This window comes from Mirounga angustirostris, unplaced genomic scaffold (genome assembly GCF_029215605.1).
Source record: "Mirounga angustirostris isolate CCGP_5_RB_7025 unplaced genomic scaffold, mMirAng1.0.hap1 SCAF_11, whole genome shotgun sequence".
In the NCBI taxonomy this organism is placed as follows: domain Eukaryota; kingdom Metazoa; phylum Chordata; class Mammalia; order Carnivora; family Phocidae; genus Mirounga; species Mirounga angustirostris.
Genome location: NW_026991719.1, coordinates 19337231 through 19353533, shown reverse-complemented (window position 1 = coordinate 19353533; position 16303 = coordinate 19337231). Strand labels below are relative to the sequence as shown.

The 16303-nt window shown below is 42.8% G+C and overlaps 1 long non-coding RNA gene across 1 annotated transcript in view; it reads left to right on the top strand.

Moving 5' to 3' along the window:
• Positions 1–3502: 3502 nt before the first annotated feature.
• The window catches only part of LOC135362007 (uncharacterized), a 316651-nt gene continuing 303850 nt past the window's right edge, over positions 3503–16303 (top strand). The window contains exon 1 of the long non-coding RNA XR_010406308.1: positions 3503–3607. This is a non-coding gene — a long non-coding RNA (uncharacterized LOC135362007). The remainder of the gene's footprint in view (positions 3608–16303) is intronic.

The window sequence follows — 16303 nt, the reverse complement described above, 5'->3', positions numbered from 1 at the left end:
TTTCCTGGAATTTTGACTAGAACTCACATCTGAGAACAAAAGGCACCGAGTCCTCTGAATTTTAAGTTCGCAGAATTACCAATCCATATGAGCAGCCACCTCTTCCAGTCTGCCTGCTGAGAGGCTCCATTTCAGCAGAGCAGGCACCGATGCCCGCCTCTCTTTGCTTACTTGCCCTCCATCAGGCAAAATGTGGCTATAGGATGGGAGGCCATCTTTGTGGGGGGCAAATAGAGATTCATGCAGTGGCAACCACCGCCCTCCACCCTGCCATGGAACATTTAATTTGTCTGTTCCTTCTACAAGAGTGAGGGTAGCAGAACTGCCACAACCTCCCCATTCTAATTCTGAGAGTAAGATCATCTCCTCTACCAAGATGTCTGAGCCCCTGAGCCAGCAGAGGGCTTGCTGCATCCCGTCCTCCTGGGATGATGATTCTGGGGCACAGGGTAATGGCAGGGAGAAGTCAGAACTGAGAGGCAGAGTGCCAGGCGTAGCCAGCCTTTCCCCTCTTTGGCATGGCAAGAGTGTGGGACTTGGATGTGCCTGGGTGGATGCCATGGAAGGTGGCGAGAACATCAACTCTCTTGTTTGTGCGCCCCCACCCCCTCCAGAGGGCTGTCACCTCAGTGAAGGGGTCCCATGAGCAAGTCACTACGGGGAGGACCGCAGCACGGGTGAGAAAGAGAGCCAACCTCAGATGGATCTTCCACTCTAGGGCACTGTTCAGGGGAGACCTCCCATGGGGTCCTCTGAAGAACCAATGTGCTTTCTCTTTTCAGAGAGCCAGCATTTTAAATTCATGCCTCACAGAGGGAACTCAGGGTAGTCAGGGTTATACAGCATAACAGTGACACCAATAGAAAGTGATGGTGACCTCACCTCACCACAAAAGGGAACTGTAATTATAACCGACAAGGCAGAGGGAAGGCATGAAAAGAATTCTTCCTTCTCTTCTCCCTCCACCCCACTACGTCATCCCTCAGGAGGGAAGAAGGCAGTGTGTGAGAGAGCAGTTCCCCTCACTTTGTTCTGACCCCCCTCCCCCAAATCCAAGTCTCTGGAGCCACTAATCGGATTGGATGGGAGGAAGACTGAATCAAATATGAGATTGGAATTTTAAAATAGGGAAGGCTAAGTTTTAGACTGTCTTAATAGTAGATTAATATTAAATATTAAATATATAAAATTATATAAAAAGATAACATAACATACTATTATTTAAAATACAAAAAAATAGAACGGACTATCACAGTGATTTATTTCCTGACTTGCAACATTCATCAAGCATTTTATCAAATGTCTGCCCTGTTAGGTATTGAGCAAAAATGTTAGGGATTCCAGAATGAATAAATGAATAATGAAAAATAGAAATAAATGAATAAAACAGGTGGATGCGGATCAGTTATAGCAGAGATTGCTGGCTGTTTACCAAATTATTTTTCCATTTCTTCTAGAGCACACAGCTCGATTACATTTCCCAGCTTCCCTTGCAGTCAAGTTTGGTCATGTGACTAGTTTTCACCCATGGAGTGTGAGTAGAAGATACTTGTTACTTCCTCCCTTAGGCAACTCCAACATACTCTCTTTCCTCGTCAGCTGGGTGCAGATAACTACAAAGCCCTGGGGATTGCAGAGCCACAGATAAAAGGAGTCTGAATTTCTGAATTTCCATGTGGGGGAGAAGCCACCAACTGACCAGGAAACATACTTTGGACTATTCTGTGAGGAAGAAGTAAACTCCTATTGTGTTTGAACCATGATGTGTCTGGGGGACTATTTATGACAGCAGTTTATCCTACCCTAGTTCAAATACCACTGCAATAGGACTTTTCCCTTTACTAATCAGAATTTTGTTTCTTTTTTGATTTGTGGATCACACTTGTGTTGATTTCTTTTTCTCTTTTCGACCTTTCTTTTTGTGGCTGGGAATAAAGTTACTGTGGGATTCTGTGGAAATATTATAACAGAAAATAATTGTATTTAAGTGAAATTATTAGAATCGGGTTCTAATCCTTTTTTGCTCTAGCCAAACTTTCTCAAGGCAAGATAGTGTTATTGGTAACTAGAAATCTCCATGATTAGGAACAGAGACCACTGTAGAACCAAGACTGACCCTGACAGGGCTGTTTAATCATGGGTCCTGGGTTTGAGGGCCAGTACCTCTCCCTGTTCTTTCTTTTTGTGCTAAGAAAGCCCTGGAAGTATGTTCCCCTGGTCTCAGGAGAGAAAACCTTTGTGGAATAAAGTGGGAGGAAATGGGGAGAAAGTTACTTTGCCCAGGAAGGAAGTCTCCAGCAATTGAGCAATAATCTTAAGGAGCTTGAAGGAAGTTCATCTGTGTTTAAAGATTTTCATCCAGGCCTCCCTGATAATAAAATGAACGTAAACAAAGCAGATGAGAATTTTTCAGTTGGAGAATGGATAATTTTTAAAGATAGGAACTTTGAAATTGAGCCACTAAATAATGATGTGTGTATGTGTACACACACATATGTGTGAGGTCCATACATTCTGTTGATTGTTGCTTGACCTATTATGTAAAGATTCACTCTGGGTGATAGTTAGTGTGAGTCCGTATAGAATTTTTAAAGAACCCAAAAAGACCTGCTGGGAAAATTTGTACTATGCTAAAATATATTTCATGAGAGAAGTTCTCAAGAGGAAACTGCAAAAGAAATTAGAATACCCAAAGACTTTAAGAGAAAGGCAATTTCATAAATAGAGATACTGCACAATCTTTTCCTCTTGGCTCCTTAGTTCCGATTGGCATTTCCCTTTGCTTTCCCACTCTGTCAGTGATTTATTTGAGGCTGAGGGCAGATGCTGGGATGATTTGTGAGGCTACCTAATGCCACGGTGATAGGGATCAATGGTTTGCTCTAAAAAGTAGTAAAATGCATCATCTCTATTGAACAAACGATATTTCTAAAAATATTTTTCTAAGCATAGGAGTAAAACTTGAGATTTACTGTCAGGAAAGAAATATTAGAAAGTTAATGCATCTGCCTCATGACACGATTGGCATTTCTCTCCATCAAACTTTATCTGTCATCCCCATTGAAAGGAGGCAGGTGCTTCAAAAAATGTTCATTTCTAAACAGTCTTCTTTGGAGGGGAGAGAATTCTGTTGGAGACAATGCATTTTGCTGTATCGCTTCTTTCCGGTATGAAGTTTAGGACAAGAGACAATTAAGACCAAAGTGAACCCAAAGCAATTCTGATATGTAATGATGTAGTAAAGCTAAATGGCTCAAAGAAGTGCTTTATGGTTAATTATTGTTTACTTTTTCTCTACTTACAAAATGAGTTTTATGCTCAATGCAAAAAAAACCAAAACAAAAACAAAAACAAAAAAACCCAAAAAACCTTGGAAAACCCAAATGAACATGTCAGAAAGCAATCACACCACCCAAAGATAGCCTTCTTGTCTGTATTCATGTAATCATTTTTCTATAGTTCTGCTTTATTTAAAACATTTGCAGGCCATGGACTTCACAACAGAGGCCAGAAACCTGGAAACTTGATACTACTGGACAAGAGAATGGGGCATATTGAAAATGATAAGAGAAACAAGGCCTTCGAAGAAGGAAACTGTAGAAATGCGGTGAGCATATTTTTAGAAAAATATTGCAAGTTAAATTTTTGATGGAGATAATTGATGCTTTTGCTCTTCTGGTAAAATACATCCATATTTTATGAATAAAATTATAATGCATACTAACTATTGCATATAATTACTGAGTAGGGCTGTGGTAGTCCAGGAAACATTACAAAGTTAGGAAATTACAATTTTACAAATGCCACACATGGAAAACAGAAAGAAATGGATTATGTAGAATATTACCAAGTATTATAACTTGATAATGGACGTGAAAGCTTTTTGTCAACTCTGATGTGTGCTGCAGATGCTGGTATTATTACTGTTCATTGCTATTATTCTTACTAAATATATGGAGAGGTAGGAAGTCTGTAGGAAAAACTGAAATTGCATAGAATTTCCTGATTCGCAGGAAGATCTAATGGCTTGAATATATAGTGTTAGCCAGCAATAATATTTGAAGGGTGACGGTCATACGGAAGAGTGATTCAGTTGGATCCTATGAACCCCAAGGAGTTCAGGATAAAGACTTCGGACAGTTTCCTTGATTAAAGAAAATCACTTGGGGTGCCTGGGTGGCTCAGTTGGTTAAGGTTCTGACTCTTGATTTCTGCTCAGGTCATGATCTCAGGGTTGTGGGGTCGAGCCCTGCATCAGGCTCTGCACTGGGCGTTGAGCCTGCTTGAGATTCTCTATCTCTCTCCCTCTTCCTCTGCCCTTCCCCCCCCCTCCCCGAAAACATCACTTTAGAAAAATAAATTAACTTAAATGATAACTACATAGCATCCTACCTTTATGAGAAAATTTTCCTTAAACTTCAGAATAAATGCAGGCATTTTTTTTTTTGAAGATTTTATTTATTTATTTGACAGAGAGAGACACAGCGAGAGAGGGAACACAAGCAGGGGGAGTGGGAGAGGGAGAAGCAGGCTTCCTGAGGAGCAGGGATCCCGATGTGCGGCTCGATCCCAGGACCCTGGGATCATGACCTGAGCCAAAGGCAGATGCTTAATGACTGAGCCACCCAGGCGCCCCAAGTGCAGACATTTTATTTCACTGTTGATGTCCTTCTGTGAGAGCCTGGGGAAGGCTTTGGGACCGGATTGAGTTGTTTCCCTTTTTGGAAAAATTTTGTTCTCTCCATGCTGAGCATTTTCCCAAGTCACCCTTTTAAAATATTTCTTTCATGTGTTAGTCAGACACATTTCCAGCACCTGAAAAGCAAATACACTATGTGTATGTCATCTGAGAAGCCGCAAGCTTTCTGCTCATCACCCACTGATGTAAAAACTACATTATTTGTAACAATCCCAGTGGCTGAGATTGTAAAATGCTGAATTGTTTTCTTTTTAAAAATTTAACATGATTATTATCACAGGGTCTTTATTTTATTCCTCTGTGTAAATCAGGGTAGGATAAGTGTCATAACAAACTATTCAAAAAATCTCCATGGTTTAGTACAATGAGAGTTTATTTTTCACTGATGTCACATTCCAACTCAGGTAGGGGATGTGGGTGACTCTGTTCCACTCAAACATTCAGGGACCCAGTCCCTTTCCATCATGTGGTATAGATCACTTCCACCCACATTTTGTTAGCTAGAACTCAGTGATAGGGCCCCTCCTGTCTGTAATCTAGCTATATGCCCAGGAGGAAGAGAAATGATGTATTGTGAATGCATAGAAGTCTTTGTAGCACCTCAAAAAATTGTAATAATATGCAATAAAAAGTCTAAGATCTAGATTACTTCTAAAAATAAAAAGTCAACATTAAAATCAGAAGAATGGTTATATGGTAAGAATTTTGGCTTTGAGGTGTCCCCCCAGTATACACCTGTGTATCTCAAGCTGGGTTTAGGGAGACTCTCTTAGTTGGTGGGCTGTTGGAGATTTGACTCATAATCGGATATCATTAAAGGACAGGCTATGGGGCAGTGATATCTGACCTGGGTTCCCAACCCCTGAAAATTCTCAAAATGGATCCATGAATCCATATGAAAAAATTCATTTTCTTTTTTCTTAAAGATTTTATTTACTTATTTGAGAGAGAGAGAGAGAACGAGCCAGGGGGAGGGGCAGAGGGAGAGGGAGAATCAGGCTCCCCACTGAGCAGGGACTCCAACATGGGGCTCGATCCCAGGACCCCAAAATCATGACCTGAGCCAAAGGCAGACACTTAACCGACTGAGCCACCCAGGCACCTCATCAAAAACTCATTTTCTAAATCAACCAGTGAACCAGGGCAGGGGACATTATGTAATGCTCCAAAGTGCTTTGCTGTTCTTCACTCCTGGTACAATTCTAAGAATTGAGTTGTATTTCTTGGAGCCTGTTTGAGGGCTTATAGTAAACTGCGGGGTGTCCAGGGAAGAGTGACTAGGAGAGTGAGGGCATTTCAAATGACATTATTCCTTCAACACCATTGAGGGCCTACCATGTGCCATTCACTATGGTGCTAGAGATAGGAGGAGAACAAAAGAACCAGTGTTTCTGCCTTCATGGAACTTAGTAATGGTGATAATGAACAAGAAAACAAATGTATAAGCATGTTAAGTTTAACTAGTGTATATTCCTGAAGAAAATAAAGTGACGTGCTAGGGAGTGTCTAGTAGGGATGGAACATCATTAGAGTAAGTCAGGGAAGGTCTTTCTGAGGAGGTGGGATATTTTAGTGGAGATCTGAATGGTGAGAAGGATCCAGCCTTGTGGGGAAGAACATTCCAGTAAAAACCCCAAGATGGGAAGGACTTTGGTGTGTTCAAGTAACAAAAAGGCCAGTGTGGCTTAAGCGCCTGAGTAGAGCAGGGGTTGGGGAGGGGGTTGGCAAAGAGGGGAAGAGATAGGGAGTGTCCAGGTCATGGTGTTTGGATTTTGCTCTCAGAGCCGTGAGAAGCCCGTAGAGAGTTTTAAGGAGGAAAATGACATGGCCAGGTTACCATAATTAAAATGGCATCTTGGCCGCTGTGTGGGGCATGGAATGTAGGGATGCAGGGGTGGAGCCAGAGAGACCAGGGCTGGGCTGCTGGCCACCAGGGGAAGGATGCTGCTGCTTGTAGAAACTGGCCGGGGTAAGACTGTCAAAAAGGGTGATGGATCTTTGATGGAGGTTGGATACCCTAGGAGGGTGTTGTTAGAGAAGAGGAATCCAGATTACTCCTAGGTTTTTGGTATGAACTGCTGGGAGTAAGTCTTTGCGGAATGCTGAGGGAAGATTTAAGTGTTGGATATGGGTTGATCCAGGTGAGCTTTCCGGTTCTTTAAAACTTAAAGGCCAGTGATTTTAATGCGGGACAAAACAGGAGCTGGGTGGGGTGCCGGCCCAGGGGATGGGGGTGTGGTGATCTTGCTCCGGGAGGCTCTGTGCCACGAAGCCTTAAGCACAGGCTCCCGCAGGTACCGTGGGCTCTGCAGGTACAGCCCTGGTCTTTGGGAGGTGGTGTTATCTGCTATGTTAGAATAGAAAGCCGTCATTTTGTAGATTGTAACACTCCTTCCACCCTACCCTCCCTTCCTGAGTCATAAGGCTAACTGCCATTCTTTTTCCTTAGTTAAAAAAAGATTAATCTTATTATGAGAAGTTACATTCTGGCTAAAATACATTCTCAGCTTCCCTTCTAACTAGGGGTGGCCAATGACACATAGGCCAAACATGCTGGATGGGACTTATGGGAAGACAGTGTAAGAGGCTCAGGTCTGCTTGGAACACAGGTGTGATGGTTGGCTATAAAGCAACTGCTTTGGCCTGAAGCCTGCTTGAAAAGGGCAGCCAGGGGCGCCTGGATGGCTCAGTTGGTTAAGCGTCTGCCTTTGGCTCAGGTCATGATCCCGGGGTCCTGGGATCGAGCACCTTTTCGGGCTCCCCGCTCATCATCGGGGAGCCTGCTTCTCCCTCTCCCTCTGCCTGCTGCTCCCCGTTGTGCACTAGCTCTCTCTCAAATAAATAAATAAATAAAGTCTAAAGAAAGAAAGAAAAAAATGGCAGCCAGGAACTCAGGAGGGTGAGGCAGAAAGGTCTAAGGAGCCCAAGTTCCGGATGACAACATGGAGACATCCCATGTCTCTGAGGTGCCTATCCTCATGCTTCTTCTATGCGAAAGAAAAAGCTCTTGTCTTATTGAAACCACTGATATTTTACTTTCTAGCGGCCAAATACAATTTCTAATTCGTACACTTCTCCTCCCCAGCTGACACTACTTTTCAAAGGGGCGTCTCCTAATTTCTGTGAGCTACTCTGCGCCAGTTTCCTTGGGCAAAGAACTTGGGTACATGCTACATGCTCTGTCCTCACTAAGTCCTTCCTTAACCACCCTATTTAAAAATACATCCCCCACCTGTACTCCTCATTCCTCACTTCCTGCTTTATTTTTCTCCAAGTCACTTATCAGTGTCTAACATACCATATGATTTCTGTGTTTTTTTTTTAAAGATTTTATTTATTTATTTGAGAGAGAGAGAATGAGAGACAGAGAGCACGAGAGGGAAGAGGGCAGAGGGAGAAGCAGACCCCCCGCCGAGCAGGGAGCCCGATGTGGGACTCGATCCCGGGACTCCAGGATCATGACCTGAGCCGAAGGCAGTCGCTTAACCAACTGAGCCACCCAGGCGCCCCTGATTTCTGTGTTTTATCTGTTGTGTATCTCTTGCACTTCTCCCCACAATTCTAAGGTAAGCTCTGTGAGGATTTTTGTCTGTTTCATTCCCTGCTGTATCCTCTGATCTTCTGATTCCTCCTAAACAATTCAGTTTGTAGAGGAGTGAACAGGGAAACCAATAGTGACTGATACTTCTATTCCTCCTTTAGCCTATATTCATTCTCTCTCTCTCTCTGTCACACACACACACACACACACACACACACACACACACTATACATGTACATTATTATTATAAGTTGGCTTCCATTCTCTTTGGCCTGTGTCTTACTGAATTAAAAACAGACCTTAGAAATAAAGGTCAAACACTAATTGGCAAGGAGGAGAAAGAACAAAGTTCCTAATATTCCCGTCTCTTGTCATGCTGGAGCTTTTTGTGTGATGTGAACTTGTTGGGAAGCAGTCCCCATTTTCCAGCACCAGGCACCAATGATGACCTTCTTGGATTGTCTTGGTCGAGGTCACATGAGAGGGGAGAAAGGCTCCATCTGGCATTCTCAGCCAGAAGGGAGCTGGCAGTAAGTGGCACTGAGATCTTGGGGGGAATGCATTAAGAAGCTTGTGAGGATCTCGCCGTTCACGTCACCTGTGCGCGGTTCCATGTTAGTTGGCCTAGATGCATTTGCAGTGTCCAGACTAACTCTGTTATTTTCTTGCCTCTATATGGCATGAAAAAACAAGAATGAAGATTTGCTCGATGATACAGGGGGCATCATAGAGATGACAGATGATCCCGGCCGGCACATTACATGTCCAGCTGTAGGGCAAGGAAGACCTGCTTTCCTGGTCTGGGCACATTTAAGGGCACATTTAAGGGGCTGCAGGGCCCTGGGCGGTCAGGTCACTGCAGAACTTCCCCTGTTTGTTAGTGAGACAAGATGGTCATCCAAAGGCAGGGTCTGGATCTAGTCTGGGGTCCAACGCCTCTCGTTCTGCCTCTACAGTCTTCATCCCTCCTTATGGAAATCTGCCGGCCTTCTCTTGCCAGTGTCTTTCCTGTTCCTTCCTGGGACTTAAGTTCTGCCATTGTAAATGGGAGATGAAAAGATCTGAGATCTGCTTGCTCCACAGCAGTTTGGGGCAAATGAATAAAACAGAAAGCTCAGATTAACCTCTTTCAATGATATATTGCTGCTTAACACAGTATCCTCAGATGCGGTGGCTTAAAGCAAAGCAGCCTACTATTTCTCATGGCCTACTGTGAGTATAAAATGAGATAATGTATGCATAGCCCCGCGCACGGTATCAGGCACAGAGCTGGAACTCAGTGATTGTTGTCCCTTATAATGTGGAGAATGACCTTGCCCATGAAAATATCCTGAGGCTATGCACCATTTTGAAATTGCATATTTGAGCCGCACAGGAGAACTTCAGGATTGCCCCTAAAATGTGTGGGGGCACCTGACCAATATTTTGTGTGTGGCCTCTATCTATGTAAGCAATTCAATAAAAAATATATTATAAAAATTCATGGATGCATGTGAGGTATAGCATTTTACTGATGAAGATTTACGGTAGTGGATGAGCAGAGATGTGCCGTTTACATATTTGTTTATTGTCAGGTCACTACACGTGAAGGTTCTTTGTTGTGTCCAGCCATCATCTCTTCTCGTTCAGATCCCGGTACCACGTAATTAGTGTTCTTTATTGTCAAGTGCACCATTCCTGGCTAATGTCACCTAGCACCCCTTGCTTGCTTCAGGAGAGAGAGATAGACTCACAATGCCATGGCTCTTTGGAACCTGTTTATATTGGAACAACCTAGATCTTCTTGCCCTACATTTCCCTGGAACCCTGTATTTAATGCTGGCTATTTCATTACCCGTGATACTGCCTCAGTCGTCACGCTGCCACGAAGACGGGCTGCCATGGATTTTCCCAGAGCTTGTTTCCCATGCTTTGTTGATGCTGGACAAAGTATGCAGGAGAGTGTGAATGGTAAGTCATTTTAGGGGTCCTGTTAAATTCACCTCTCAGAATTTTACAGTGTTCACGCACAAAGACACGTCTTCCAACCACGTGTCCTCTTGAACTCCTTAGGCCATAATTACTGCATTTCTGAATGTTGATCAGCGGCATACTGGGTGTCATAGGTGGTGGTGGGAAGTGTAAAATGTGCCCACTGCTACCCCTAGAAACCAGAGGTGGAGCGGGGATGGGTGAGTTCACACCCACACCCACACCTGTGGCCCAAACCTCTTTCTGCTTTACTTGTAAGTTTCCCTCTGCCCATGAATACACTTCTTGGCCAGAAAAAGAAAGGTTTGGTATCACTCATTCATAGCATTGACTTGGGATGCTACTAAAGCATAGTGAGAGGGTTGGGGGGTGGAATAGTTAAAGGAATTGAAGTGAAAGGAGGTGTGTTTTTAATCATCATTGGCTGTGTTAGCTATTTAAGAGGGGTACTGGTTTGTCCAGGGACTCTGGTGATAGCTTTCTAGAAGGGGTCTCCACTGCTGAGCATGCAGGAAGAAAACATTAGAATTTCAATCTATATTTACTTTTGGTTTTAAAAAAAGGAAAAAAAAGAGAAGAAACAAATTAAGCTTTTCTAATATTTAGTGTCGCCAGATAAAATACAGGATACTTACTTAAATTTGAGTTTCACATAAACAATTTTGAAGTGTAAGTATGCCCCATTGGCATAAAGTAGTATTTGTCATGTATTTGAAATTCGGATTTAATTAGGCATCCAGCACTTTTATTTTCACAATATGGTGACTCTGCTAGTATTTAATATCCAGATGGACACCAATGCCCACCCTCAGTCTCTATGTTACTTGGTCTCCTATCATATATCCTGAGGGAGAAGAGGTATTGACAGTGGTCCCATAGCTCATGTATGGGTTTTCAGGGAGTTGCCACTTACTAAAGTTTACATGTACCTGGTTAAGGAGTTATAAATATTATCTATTTTTAAAACATATTATCATGATAGATATTAAGTTTTAAAGATTAGATTTTTATAGCAGGTATTACTAGGTTCTTAAATGACCCTTACTTCTTCCATTTGGATCTATGTATTTTTGTAGGCTCTCTCTCTCTCTGTGAGCTGACATAACTTTAAAAACCAAGAATCAGCATTAACGGAACTTAGCCTGACTTTTGAACTAAACTAAATTAAGAAAAGAAGAAATGTTTGATCACACTGTTCTCAAAAATTTCATATTTTGCCAGTGGGAGCAAGAGTAACTTTTGTACCTCTAATAAATGAAACAAAATTAAGCATAATTTCAAAAATATTGCATTTTCATTTTTAATGTTTTTAATATTTCAATTTTGGGAGCATGTTTTGTAGTGTGATAACATATTAGTGTAATAGAACATGCATGTGCTTTATAAGTAAATGTACATCTATTCAGGGGTATGCAGAAATCTCTTGTATGGGCAGGATGCTTGCTTGATCCAAATTGTTGGGAGGCCCCTCGCTTATAAGCAGGGGTGTGGGTTTGTCTTGGTGGAAGCAACTATTAGCTTTAAGAATAACTGCTTGTTCTTAAGTTGTAATCAGTAACATTCTTGTGGTTGAACAGATTGCAAAATTTCACCAGATTTATACTTAGATGCCTTATAAGAGAGAAATCTGGAAGCTCTTTAACATGTAAAAACCAAAAGAGTAGCCACACTGCTTGAGAGATTAGCTCGGAACCCTTTGTGACAGAGACCTGAAAGTTTACAAAAAGACCTCATTCCTTCGTTCCTGGCTGCCTCCGATTCATGGAGAACTTGCCAAGTGCGTCGTGCCTCTGTGTACACAAGAGGAGTTGGTCATAGGGTGCAAACTTTCAGTCATAAAACGAACGCGTCCTAGGGATCTCATGTGTAGCATGGGGACGATAGCTAAGAGTACTCTGTTATATACTTGGAAGTTGGTAAGAGAGATCTTAAAAGTTCTCACCACACACACACACACACACACACACACACACACGCTAATTATGTGAGGTGATAGAGGTGTTAGCTAACCTTACTGTGTAATCATTTTGCAATGTATATGTGTATCACATCATCACATCGTATACTCTAAACTTACAAATGTTATCCATCAGTAATATCTCAATAAAGTCAGGAAAAAAGCAGGCAGGGGCTGGCAAATGTCAGGAGGGGGTGAAAACCGAGTCCTTTTCTAGAAAACCTCCACAGGGACATTAGCATCCTGGGCTCCTGGCTTTTCTCTGGAGTGAGAGTTTTTCTCTGGAGGACACAGCCCGACCAGGCAGCCGTGGAGACAGGTGGTCCCAGCTGCTGTGTTCATTGCTCTAGAGATCAGCGGTGGGCGTCCATGGGAGGGGGACACGAGGCACTCCGACACCCAGGGTGACAGGCCGGCGCTCCTCTCAGCCAGATTCCCCACCACGCTTCAGGGCTGGGGCAGCAATGCCCTCGCAGCTGCAGCAAGAGCGAAGCCTCCCAGCACGGGCCGGCAGGAGGCTTTTGGCAGCCTCCCGGGCTGTCTGCGAGTGCCTTTCACTTCTGCAGCTTGGCCGTGCAGTGGTGCATGGAGACAGCATCCTGGCTCTGCTCGGGAAATACTGGCCTTGGAAGCAGACTTCTCGGGTTGAAATCTTGAGACCGAGGCTTAAAACAGTGTGGGAAGGGCCATGGCATTTCCAGAAACCCTTCTCTTCTGCTGGCCAACAGATGGTGGCTCTAAATCTGCAGTGAAGTCAAGTTAGAAAAGAAGAAAGTATTTAGAGCGCTAGTAGAGCCATTATTTGAATAGTATGGAACATAATGGTTTCTTTGGTAACCAAGCCGGGGAGACACCCACACAAAGTTAGAATGCATTGGGCTCATTTCTGTTCCCCACCCTACCCCCAATCGAACAAGATTAAAATAGTATAAAGAGAAAAATGAGATGCAGCAGCGTTTCATACCGGAGGGGGTTTATTCCCTATGAGAATATATTAATCACCTATGTTTTATCTTCTGGATAAGTGGATGTAGCAGTTTTTAGCTATGAAACTCTGTTTTCATGGTCACTCCGATGGGTTTACTCTACTGTCTGCCCAGACTTTAGTGCTTATATGTGGACAGGACACTGAGAAATAGGACACAGGGAAAAACGAAAACAATTTAACCCCTTTTGCAGTGCCCGCGTTCTTAGCATTAACCCGGCAAAGGCAGCACATGAAAGGCAAAACAAATGAGTTTGAAAGGAAACCATTTGTTTTTTAAGAGCAATGTATCTTCAGTTCTATGAGTAATTTTTCTCCTAGTTGATAAAGTTCCAAACCCCTACTCTGGATGAGGGTTTAAAAGTGTCACATAATAGGATTTGCAGGCGAAGCGTCAACAGGAAAACACCCTCCAAGATTTATTCTGTCCATTGGAATTTTTTTTTTCTTTTTGCTGATGGAAATGCTCTGTATCTTCACTATCCAGTGAGGAAGCCACTGGCCATGTGAAGCTATTTAAAATTCAGTTTCTCACTTTCAATTAAATGCCTATAGGTGGCTAGTGGCTACTGGATGGGAGAGTGCTGTTAGAAGTTCAGAAAGAGAGGATGATTTTCATCCCTGAGAAATCATCAAATAGCGATTTGTCTTTAACGTTTCACTTTACCATTTTTTTCTGGTGTCAGCCTTGTTCATCTGGATGTCACCCCATGGGTTACCAAAAGCAATGTTTTACCTAACAGTTCTTTTTTATTTTTTTAATTTTTTATTCTTATGTTAATCCCCATACATTACATCATTAGTTTTAGATGAAGTGTTCCATGATTCATTGTTTGTGCATAACACCCAGTGCTCCATGCCGAATGTGCCCTCCTCAATACCCACCACCAGGCTAACCCATCCTCCCACCCCCTTCCCCTCTAGAACCCTCAGTTTGTTTTTCAGAGTCCATCGTCTCTCATGGTTCGTCTACCCCTCCGATTCCCCCGCTTCATTCTTCCCCTCCCGCTACCTTCTTCTTCTTTTTTTTTTTCTTAACATATATTGCATTATTTGTTTCAGAGGTACAGATCTGAGATTCAACAGTCTTGCACAATTCACAGCGCTTACCAGAGCACATACCCTCCCCAGTGTCTATCACCCAGTCACGCCATCCCTCCCACCCTACCCCCCACTCCAGCAACCCTCAGTTTGTTTCCTGCAATTAAGAATTCCTCATATCAGTGAGATCATATGATACATGTCTTTCTCTGTTTGACTTATTTCACTCAACATAATACCCTCCAGTTCCATCCACATCGTTGCGGGTGGCAAGATCTCATTCCTTTTGATGGCTGCATAATATTCCATTGTATATATACACCACATCTTCTTTAGCCATTCATCTGTCGATGGACATCTTGGCTCTTTCCACACCTTGGCTATTGTGGACATTGCTGCTATAAACATCGGGGTGCACGTACCCTTTCGGATCCCTACTTTTGTATCTTTGGGGTAAATACCCAGTAGTGCAATTGCTGGATCATATGGTAGCTCTATTTTCAACTTTTTGAGGAACCTCCATACCGTTTTCCAGAGTGGCTGCACCAGCTTGCATTCCCACCAACAGTGTAGGAGGGTTCCCCTTTCTCCGCATCCCCACCAACATCTGTCGTTTCCTGACTTGTTCATTTTAGCCATTCTGACTGGTGTGAGGTGGTATCTCATTGAGGTTTTGATTTGGATTTCCCTGATGCCGAGCGATGTTGAGCACTTTTTCATGTGTCTGTTGGCCATTTGGATGTCTTCTTTGGAAAAATGTCTGTTCATGTCTTCTGCCCATTTCTTGATTGGATTCTTTGTTCTTTGGGTGTTGAGTTTGAGGAGTTCTTTATAGATTTTGGATACTAGCCCTTTATCTGATATGTCATTTGCAAATATCTTCTCCCATTCTGTCGGTTGTCTTTTGGTTTTGTTGACTGTTTCCTTTGCTTTGCAAAAGCTTTTTATTTTTTTTTATTTTTTTATTTTTTTAAAGATTTTATTTATTTATTCATGAGAGACAGAGAGAGAGAGGCAGAGGGAGAAGCAGGCTCCCAAGAAGCAGGGAGCCCAATGCGGGACTCGATCCCAGGACCCTGGGATCATGACCTGAGCCGAAGGCAGACGCTTAACGACTGAGCCACCCAGGCATCCCCAAAAGCTTTTTATCTTGATGAAGTCCCAATAGTTCATTTTTGCCCTTGCTTCCCTTGCCTTTGGCGATGTTTCTAGGAAGAAGTTGCTTCGGCTGAGGCCAAAGAGGTTGCTGCCTGTGTTCTCCTCTAGGATTTTGATGGACTCCTGTCTCACATTGAGGTCTTTCAACCATTTGGAGTCTATTTTTGTGTGTGGTGTAAGGAAATGGTCCAGTTTCATTCTTCTGCATGTGGCTGTCCAATTTTCCCAACACCATTTGTTGAAGAGACTGTCTTTGTTCCATTGGACATTCTTTCCTGCTTTGTCAAAGATGAGTTGACCATAGAATTGAGGGTCCATTTCTGGGCTCTCTATTCTGTTCCATTGATCTATGTGTCTGTTTTTGTGCCAGTACCATGCTGTCTTGATGATGACAGCTTTGTAATAGAGCTGGAAGTCTGGAATTGTGATGCCGCCGGCTTTGCTTTTCTTTTTCAACATTCCTCTGGCTATGCGGGGTCTTTTCTGGTTCCATACAAATTTTAGGATTATTTGTTCCATTTCTTTGAAAAAAGTGGATGGTATTTTGATGGGGATTGCATTGAATGTGTAGATTGCTCTAGGGAGCATTGACATCTTCACAATATTTGTTCTTCCAATCCATGAGCATGGAACGTTTTTCCATTTCTTTGTGTCTTCCTCAGTTTCTTTCATGAGTATTTTATAGTTTTCTGAGTACAGATTCTTTGTCTCTTTGGTTAGATTTATTCCTAGGTATCTTATGGTTTTGGGTGCAATTGTAAATGGGATCGACTCCTTAATTTCTCTTTCTTCTGTCTTGTTGTTGGTGTATAGGAATGCCACTGACTTCTGTGCATTGATTTTATATCCTGCCACTTTACTGAATTCCTGTATGAGTTCTAGCAGTTTTGGGGTGGAGTCTTTTGGGTTTTCCACATAAAGTATCCTATCATCTGCAAAGAGTGAGAGTTT